General features: G+C 38.6%; 1 protein-coding gene and 1 long non-coding RNA gene across 3 annotated transcripts in view; both read right to left on the reverse strand.

The window, feature by feature from the left end:
• Positions 1-10,517, reverse strand: part of LOC111966619 (F-box only protein 6) — an 81,414-nt gene that overhangs the window by 43,275 nt on the left and 27,622 nt on the right. The window lies entirely within an intron of this gene.
• LOC111966946 (uncharacterized) lies at positions 2,789-8,704 on the reverse strand. Its single transcript, XR_011480188.1, has 2 exons — positions 8,070-8,704; positions 2,789-4,065 (listed from the first exon to the last, which is right to left on the reverse strand). It is a non-coding gene; the product is annotated as an uncharacterized lncRNA (long non-coding RNA).

Genomic DNA, 10,517 nt, shown 5'->3' on the forward strand with positions numbered 1-10,517 from the left:
AAAATGGGAGAAACTCCCCAAATACAGGTGTGCAAAACTTGTAGCACCATACCCAAGAAGACTCAAGGCTGTAATCGCTGTTAGGTGCTTCAACAAAGTACTGAGTAAWGGGTSTGAATACTGTGGCCACTGTGTTCTTGGGGACTTTCAATACTGCAGAATTTCTTTGGTACCTTTCACCAATCCTGTCTCGAGCTCTACGGACAATTCCTTCGACCTCATGGCTTGGTTTTTGCTCTGACATGCACTGTCAACTGTGGGACCTTATATAGACAGTTGTGCCTTTCCAAATCATGTCCAATCAATTGAATCTACCACAGGTGGACAATCAAGTTGTAGAAACATCTCAAGGATGATCAATGGAAACAGGATGCACCTGAGCTCAATTTCAAGTCTCATAGCAAAGGGTCTGGACACTTATGTAAATAAGGTTTTATTTTTATACATTTGCAAAAATGTCTAAATACATGTTTTAAATTTGTCACTAWGGGGTATTGTGTGTAGATTTAACTGGTTTGCTCATCATGTAAACAATTTTGTAATAAGGCTGTAACGTAACAAATGTGGAAAAAGTTAAGGGGTCTGAATACTTTCCGAATGCACTTCAAGTATGGGGGCCTCAGTATATTGATGTAGTGCCTGTATTGTTCTTATATAGAGGATACAAATCACTCCACAGTAGTTGAACAAACAATAAGGACAGTACACTTTTAAAATGTATGTATTTAGTTATACAAGTGTAACTTATTATTCAAAAGAGAACCATAAGAAAAGAGAACCATTATTCAAAAGAGAACCATATTATCCTATTAATATAAACAGTGCCTTCAGAAAGTATTCACACCCATTGACTATTTCCCCAAACATTGTTACTGCCTGAATTTGAAATTTATTAAGTCACTGCCATATACCCCATACATGTCAAAGTGGACTGTGTAGAACATTTTCAAATAATTTAAAAAAAAATCTGAAAATGTCTTTAATCAATACGTAATTAAACCATTTGTTATGGCAAGCATATATACGTTGTCATGGAAATTTCAGTACTGAGAGAATTGGTCATTTCTTCAAACAATCATCTTTATTTAATATCGATTAATTATTGCAATATGATATGTTGACACAACAGTCTCGACTGTTAGGTCGTGTGAGCCTAACTGATAATGAAAAATATGATATATAGGCCCTAAAAAAATGCTAGTCATTTCTAACCTTCCTAACCTTGTTCATCTATAGCACACGGTGTCAAACTCATTCCACGGAGGGCGAGTGTCTGCGGGTTTTCGCTCCTCCCTTGTACTTGATTGATGAATTAACATCACTAATTAGTTAGGAACTCCCCACACCTGGTTGTCTAGGGCTTTATTTGAAAGGAAAAACCAAAAACCTGCAAGACACTAGGCTCCGTGGAATGAGTTTGACCCCTGATCTATAGGGTGGTGCTTTACCCTCAACCCGGCTTGTTTCCCAGATGCCAGAAGATGAGACATTGTTCTAAACTCTTCCAGGCTCTCTCTCTCGGGTAACATACACATCTTGTCTATGGAACGCCAGCTTTTAGGTTATCACCACCAAGTCCTTGTCAGCTCAAACTATCTCTACAGACTAACTGCAGGAAGCTAGAGTGGAAACCATTTTTAAAGAAACAATTAGAACAGAACTGTCCTATTTTTGTTTAATATTAATACTTAAATCAGGTAAAGTGTTTTTTTTAAATATGTTTAGGAGTAAAAATGTGTTTAATCATAATCTTGCATGGACTCACTGTGTGGCAAGTGTTTAACCTGATTTTGAAAGACCTCATCTCTGTACTGACACATACAGATCATTGTAAGGTCACGCAGTCGAGCAGTGAATTCAAAAAAATATGATTTAACTACAGACAGGGAGGTTATCCAATGCATTGCAAAGAAGGGCAACTATTAGTAGATTGATATCCTTTCGAGAATTAAGTCATTAATTACACTTGTGTATCAATACACCCAGTCACTACAAAGATACAGTCGTCCATCCTAACTCAGTTGCCGGAGAGAAAGGAAACCTATCAGGGATTTTCCCATGAGGCCAATGATGTTTTAAAACGGTTACAGTTTAATGGCTGTGATAGGAGAAAACTGAGGATGGATCAACACTAGTTATTCCAATTACTAACCTAAATGAGTGTGAAAAGGAACGGCACAGAATAAAAATATTTTAAAACTTGCATCATGTTCACATTAAGGCACTAAACTTAAACTTGAAAAAAATAAAAATGGCAAATAAATTAACTTATGTCCCGAATACAAGAGCATTATGTTTGGGGCAAATCCAACAACCACATCACGGAGTACCAATCTTCTAATTTTCAAGCATGATGGTGTCAGCATCATATTATGGGTATGCTGGTCAACAGCAAAGACTAGGTTTTTTAAAATTTGTATTTAAAGAAACAGAAGAGATTTAAACACAGGCAAAATCCTAAAGGAACACTTGGTTCAGTCTGCTTTGCAACAGACACTGGGAGAAAAATTACCTTTCCAAAAGGAGAGTAACTAAAGACAGACAAGGACAAATATACACTGGAATTGCTTACCAAGACATCATTGAACATTCCTGAGTGGCCTAGATACAGTTTTGTCTTAAATCCTTTTGAAAATCTATGGCAAGACTTGAAAATGTCTGTTTAACAATGATCAACAACCAACTTCAATGAGCTTGAATTTGAAAAAGAACGTGCAAATATTATACAATCCATGTGTGCAAAGCTCTTGGAGACTTACCCAGAAAGACTCACTGCTGTAATCTCTGCCAAAGATGATTCTAATATTTATTGCCTCAGGGGTGTGAATACTTATGTAAATGAGATATCTGTATTTAATTGACAATAAATTAGCAACAATTATGGGGTATTGTGTGTACATGTTTTAGAAAAATTTATTTAATACATTTTGAATTCAGGCTGTAACAAGAAAATGTGGAGTAAGTCAAGGGGTTTGAATACTTTGAAGGCACTGTACATGACAACAATTACATGTTAAGATATAGGTGAGTACAAGCAAAAGTGTTCAACTACATTTCTTAATGGTGTTGTTTGTCAAAATGGGTCAGACGTTTATGTACATAATACATTACATTCAAGTTCACACTTTCCTTTGTTCTGTCTTCCTCTGAATTGTACAGAGCAAAACAGAAATGCACATTATATGCCTGGAATACATTGAAGTACTCCAGGCATATAATGTGAATTTTTGCTGTGCTCTGTACAATCCAGAGATGTACACAAATGATAAAGGTAACTGACAAAATAAAGAAAACAAAGTGTCTTAATAGGGCGCTGGCCACCACTAGCTAGAACAGCTTCAATGTGCCTTAGCATACATAGATTCTGTGTGATGAACTCCATTGGAGGGAGGCGACACCATTCTTCCATGAGAAATTCCATAACTTGGTGTTTTGWTGGATGGTGGTGGAAAACGCTGTCTCAGTCACCGCTCCAGAATCTCCCATAAGTGTTCAATTGGGTTGAGATCTGGTGACTGAGACAGACCGACCACTATGCTCCTTTGAGACCCCTCTTTCAAAGTCACAGATCTCCTCTAGCCATAGTAACAAAAATAATGGCCAACTGGGCATTTTTATACATGACCCTAAGTACAATGGGATGTTAATTGCTTAATTAACTCAGGAACAACACCTGTGTGGAAGTAACTGTTTTCAATATACTTTGTATCCCTCATTTACTCAAGCGTTTCCATTACTTTGGAAGTTACCTGTATTGTATAGCCAGAATAATTTATATCCACAGAGAAACAATGTGCCAATTGCCTAAGGCTGAAAAGACAGAATGATGTACACTACGCTAAGAGAGGTTTCAAAGCTTGCAGGTCGGCAAAACATTCAAATGTAACCTCTTAGGAGAGTAAATGGGAACACCGAAATCTATCTGTCCACCGATGGGAAGATCTCGATGCTACTGTTGGTGACCCGAATACCATACCAGCCGGCCCAGAACTGAGTGTCATTTCCTCCATGAATGAATCGGATGTAACGCACACCTGGTCCATAATTCTTGAACACATGAGTCATCTGAAACATTGAAACGGTCATATGTTCAATTGTAATTAGTATGCTTTGTTTAATTGAGAAATATGTTGTATAAATAAAAAAAATAAAATAAAAAAATATATATATATATATACACACAAATGTTTGCACACCTACTCATTCCAGGGTTTTTCTACATTGTAGAATAGTGACGACATCAAACTATGAATTAACACATATGGCATCGTATAATAACCAAAAGTGTTAAACAAATCAAAATATATTTTGTGAGATTATTCAAAGTAGCTACATGTTGCACACTCTTGGCATACTCTCAACCAGCTTCATGAGGTAGTCAACTGGAATGCATTTCAATTAACAGTTGTGCCTTGTTAAAAGTTAATTAGTGGAATTTATTTCCTTAATGCGTTTGAGCCAATCAGTTGTGTTGTGACAAGGTAGGGGGTAGTATACAGAAGATAGCCCTATTTGGTAAAAGACCACTATCATATTATGGCAAGAACAGCTCAAATAAGCAAAGAGAAACGACAGTCCATCATTACTAAGACATGAAGGTCTGTCAATGTGGAAAATTAAGAACTGACCGTTTCTTCAAAGGCAGTCACAAAAATCATCAAGCGCTATGATGAAACTGGCTCTCATGAGGACCGCCACAGGAAAGGAAGACCCAGAGTTACCTCTGCTGCAGAGGATATATTCATTAGAGTTCCCAGCATCAGAAATTGCAGCCCAAAAAAATGCTTCAGAGTTCAAGTAGCAGACACATCAACATCAACTGTTCAGAGGAGACTGTGTGAAACAGGCCTTCGTGGTCGAATTGCTGCAAAGAAACCACTACTAAAGGACACCAATAAGAAACTTGCTTGGGCCAAGAAATACGATCAAAGGACATTAGACCGGTGGAAATCTGTCCAAATTTGAGATTTTTGGTTCCAACCGCCTCGTCTTTGAGACGCAGAGTAGGTGAACGGATGATCGCTGCATGTGTAGTTCCCACTGTGAAGCATGGAGGAGGAAGTGTGATGGTGCTTTGCTAGTGACACTCAGTGATTTATTTAGAATTCAAGGCACACTGAACCAGCATGGCTACGACAGCAATCTACAGTGATGGCCATCGCATCTGGTTMGCACTMAGTGGGACTATCATTTGTTTTTCAAAAAGACAATGACTACAACACACCTCCAGGCTGTGTAAGGGCTGTTTGACCAAGGAGAGTGATGGAGTGCTGCATCAGATGACCTGGCCTCCACAAATCACCTGACCTCAACCCAAATGAGATGGTTTGGGATGAGTTGGACCGCAGAGTAAAGGAAAAGCAGCCAACAAGTGCTCAGCATATGTGGGAACTCCTTCAAGACTGTTAGAAAAGCATTCCAGGTGAAGCTGGTTGAGAGAATGCCAAGAGTGTAGAAAGCTGTCATCAAGGCAAAGGGTGGCTACTTTGTCAAATCTAAAACATATTGATTTGTTTAACACTGTTTTTTTGTTTACTACATGATTCCATATGCGCCATTTCATAGTTTATGTCTTCACTATTATTCTACAATGTAGAAAATAGTAAAAGTAAAGAAAAACCTTGTGTCCAACAAAAAGTGTGTATGCATGAGCACACACACAGCTATGATCATAGCATACATACCACACATTCCACAACCACACATATATATATCAAAAATACATACCAACACCACACACATATATAATAATATACATACATACACACACACAACATAATATATAACACATATATTATAATATATATACAGCACACACATAATATATATATATATATATATATATGTATATATATGCTGTAGTATATATGTGTTATGTATATACTATAATATATATATATGTATGTGTGTAATGGTGATATATATATATATATATATATATATTATATTATATATCAGTGGGGCAAAAAAGTATTTAGTCAGCCACCAATTGTGCAAGTTCTCGCCACTTAAAAGAGATGAGGCCTGTAAGTTTTCATCATAGGTACACTTCAACTATGACAGACAAATGATAAAAAAGAATCCAGAAAATCACATTGTAGGATTTTTAATGAAATTTATTTGCCAAATTATGCTGGAAAATAAGTATTTGCGTCAATAACAAAAGTTTCTTCAATACTTGTTATATACCCTTTGTTGGCAATGACAGAGGTCCAAACGCTTTTCTGTAAGTCTTCACAAGGTTTTCACAACACTGTTGCTGGTATTTTAGCCCATTCCTCCATGCCAGATCTCCTCTAGAGCAGTGATGTTTTGGGGCTGTTGCTGGGCAACAACGGACTTTCAACTCCCTCCAAAGATTTTCTATGGGGTTGAATCTGGAGACTGGCTAGGCCACTCCAGGACCTTGAAATGCTTCTTACGAAGCCACTCCTTCCGTTGCCCGGGCGGTCTGTGTTTGGGATATTTGTCAGCTGAAAGACCCAGCCACGTTTCATCTTCAATGCCCTTGCTGATGGAAGAAGTTTTCACTCAAAATCTCACGATACATGGCCCCATTCATTCTGTCCTTCACTAAGGAATCAGTCGTCCTGGTCCCTTTGCAGAAAAACAGCCCCAAAGCATGATGTTTCCACCCCATGATTTCACAGTAGGTATGGTGTTGCTCTTGGATGCAACTCAGGCATTCTTTGTCCTCCCAAACACAACGAGTTAAGTTATTTACCAAAAGTTATATTTTTGGTTTCATCTGACATTCTCCCAATCGTTCTTCTGGATCAATGCCAAATGCTTCTCTAGCAAACTTAACTCTCAGACGGGTCCTGGACATGTACTGGCTAAGGCAGGGTGACACGTCTGCAGGCTGCAGGATTGAGTCCCTGGCGGCGTATAGTGTGTTACTGATGGTAGGCTTTGTATCTTGGTCCCAGCTCTCTGCAGGTCATTCAACTAGGTCCCCCCGTGTGGTTTTTGGGGATTTTTGCTCACCGTTCTTGGATCATTTGACCCACGGGGTGAGATCTTGCGTGGGAGCCCGCAGATGCGAGGAGATTATCAGTGGTCTTTGTATGTCTTCCATTTCCTAATAATTGCTCCCACAGTGATTTTCAACCAAGCTGGCTTACCTATTCAGATTTCAGTCTTCCCCAGCCTGGTGCAGGTTTTTTTCCTAAACAAATTTGTTTCTGGTGTCTCCTTTGACAGCTCTTTGGTCTTGGCCATAGTGCGACGTTTGCGGAGTGTGACTGTTTGAGGTTGTGGACAGGTGTGCTTCTATACTGAATAACAAGTTCAAACATGTTGCCAATTAAATACAGGTAACGAGTGGAGGACAAAGGAGCCTTTAAAGAAAGAAGTTACAGGTTCTGAGAAGCCAGAAATCTTGCTTTTTGTAGGTGACCAAAAACATTAACTTATTTTCCCACCATAATTTGCAAAAATTCATAAAAATCTACAATGTGATTTTCTGGCATTTTTTCCTCGTCATTTTGTCTGTATAGTTGAAGTGTACCTATTTGATGAAAATTAGCAGGCCTCTCATCTTTTTTAAAGTTGGGAAACTTGCAACAATTGTGGCTGACTAACTTTGTTTTGCCCCACTGTATATACATATATACTGTTTTTCTTTTTTTTTTACCTTGTTTTTAATCTGCACTATTTAACTTTCAAATGTTTAGTGTTGGCACATTTTTTTCCTGCAATGCAATCACTGAAAAGCTGTCTAATGCACAAGACAAGGAGAAATCACATTGTTGATTGTGTACTCAAGCTATTTCATGACCCCATGTATATGGAGAATTATCTTAACCAGTCTGACGTTTTACCTGATCCATTTCTGATCATGTCCACTGTTCGAAAGACCAACAGGTTCCTGCCTGGACTAAACTTCTTAATTGGCTTCTTCTTATGATTTAGCCAACTCAACACAGATCTCATATTCAGAGCCACAGTTCCAGGTGGAGCATACCTTGATATGGACAACCACAAACATACTAAGTTGTACAGTAGTCTATTCCTCTGACAAGTAGAGTAGCAGACACTGAATGACAAAATTCTAATATTCCTCTCACCAGTCGGATATAATGATGTCGGGTTGAAAGTCGAATCCCATGACAAGAAGGCCTGTAACCCTCTTTCTCCAAGTCAATCAGCTGAGACTTCCTGGCAAGGTCCTGAGATGAACCAAAGACAAGAGGACAGCACACAGCCAACACATTACCATTGGTTGATAGTAAGCAGCCTGAACGACATTCGTAAATTCATCATATCTAGGAGAGCCATTTTTATATTATATTTTTAAATTTCACCTATTATACACAGGCTAGGCCAGTTGAGAACAAGTTCTCATTTACAACTGCACCCTGGCCGAAGATAAAGCAAAGCAGTGCGACAGATATTACATGGGATAAACAAACGTACAGTCAATAACAGCAACAGGAAAAATCCTATTGTACAGGTTTGTGCAACTGTAGTAAGATTAGGGAGGGTACAGGCTAATAAATAGGCCATAGAGGTGGAATAATTACAATTTAGCATTACACACTGGAGCTGATAGATGTGCATGTAGAGATACTGGGCGTGCAAAAGAGCAAAAAACAGATAAATAATCAATATGGGAGGAGGTAGTTGGGTGTGGCCATTTACAGGTACAGTGATCGGTAAGCTGCCTCCTGACAGATGATGCTTAAAGTTAGAGGGGGAGATAAGTCTCAGCTTCATTGGATTTGTTGCAATTCGTTCCAGTCATTGGCAGCAGAGAAACTGGAAGTAAAGGCGGCCAAAGGTGTGGATTTTGGGGATGACCAGTGAAATATACCTACTGGAGCACGTGCTACGGGTGGGTGTTGTTATGGTGACCAGTGAGCTGAGATAAGGCGGGGCTTTACCTAGGAAAGACTTAGATGACCTGGAGCCAGTGGGTTTGGCGATGAWTATGTAGCGAGGGCCAGCCAACAAGAGCATACAGGTCGCAGTGGTGGGTAGTATATGGGGCTTGTGACAAAACGGATGGCACTGTGATAGCAAACTGGATGTGGTCTGAGTAGTGTTAGAGGTGAGGTGTCGTGTCTTTGGCATCATTAAAGGGAATATTGTTATTTTATCTAATCAATTCTCTAATTATTATTACGMAATTAACTAGGAAGTCGYGGCACCAAGGAAAATCTTCAGATTACAAAGTTATAATTTTCCTAATATAACTCTTCAGATATTAATGTCTGATCAATTAGTCTTCTAATTAATGAATTATTCTTTACCTCACGTTAGTCTCATTCCAAACATCGGAAATTGTTGGTTATCTGCACGAACCCAGCCTTTACTATGAATCATCCATACACCAATTGTCTTAATCATTGATTTACTAACCAACTAAATAATCACAGAAATGCATAAACAAACAAACAGTAGATATGGTTGCAGAGTAAATGATATGGGAGGTTCCCTAGTGGGCTAAGCCGATATGATGGCTTGGTGGACAAAGGGAAGTGGGTGTAGACTGAGAAGTGCGCGAAAGAGTGCCTACACAGTTGCTAATTATATTAATTGAAATGCTAATCCTTTGCACATGAAGACTCACTCATTCGGGAATAATTGCAATCAATATATATTTASGCTCAGTGTGTCGTCGTGATTTCTGTTGGAATCATCCATCTTTGTTGGAAAGTTCATCCAAGCGTCTCTGCTTCCCTGGAGTCTTTTGTGGTTAGAATGAATACTTCAGAGTACCATTCAGAAATGTTCTTATAGAATAGTTGTTGTTTCGGCAGTTGTCGGTCTTCGCATCCAATGGTACATAACTTCTAGCTGCAGACTAGTAATTAGTATGTAAGATTTGCTCTTATTCTGTCGGGATCGAAAGTCAACAACCATTACAACCGTAYCTTAAACTTAGCTTAAAGGTTTTTGTGGTCTCTACTCAAACCTTCAGACCAAGCGTACCTCGATCACCGAGGGGGCGAAGAGGATTTCCTCAAGTGGGGATTTTATTCGTAACAGTAGAAAAGGGCTGTCCCATGAGCCAGATCATGTCGGTGTTCATGGAGGCGGGCCAATAACTTAAACTTTAAAGGGAATACAATTCTCTCACATTAACAGTTTAAAAATCACATTACATAATTTCAAATAGTTTCATCTTTACTCATTCATTTTATACAATAATAAGCCGCAAACGTCATAACGGAGGCTCCTGTATAAACAGAGTTATGGTAATGTGGCTGTATTGTCTTTCATGAGGTCACAAACATGAAACAAAACAGATGCATGCCTGCGACACAGGACTAGGGGCAAAGAGAGAGATTATGAAATAAAGCATATGGAAACACGTGTTAAACAAATCTAAATATATTTGAGATTCTTTCAAAGTAGCCACCCTTTGCCAAGTGGTGCAAAGCTGTCATCAGACATTATCTCAACGCAGATTCATAAGGTAGTCAACCTGAAAAGCATTTAATTTAATGGATCGTGCCTTGATAAGTTAATTTGTGTCATTTAATTTCCTTCTTAATGTGTTTTTTAAGCCG

The sequence above is a fragment of the Salvelinus sp. IW2-2015 genome, linkage group LG7, assembly GCF_002910315.2.
Source record: "Salvelinus sp. IW2-2015 linkage group LG7, ASM291031v2, whole genome shotgun sequence".
In the NCBI taxonomy this organism is placed as follows: Eukaryota; Metazoa; Chordata; class Actinopteri; order Salmoniformes; family Salmonidae; genus Salvelinus; species Salvelinus sp. IW2-2015.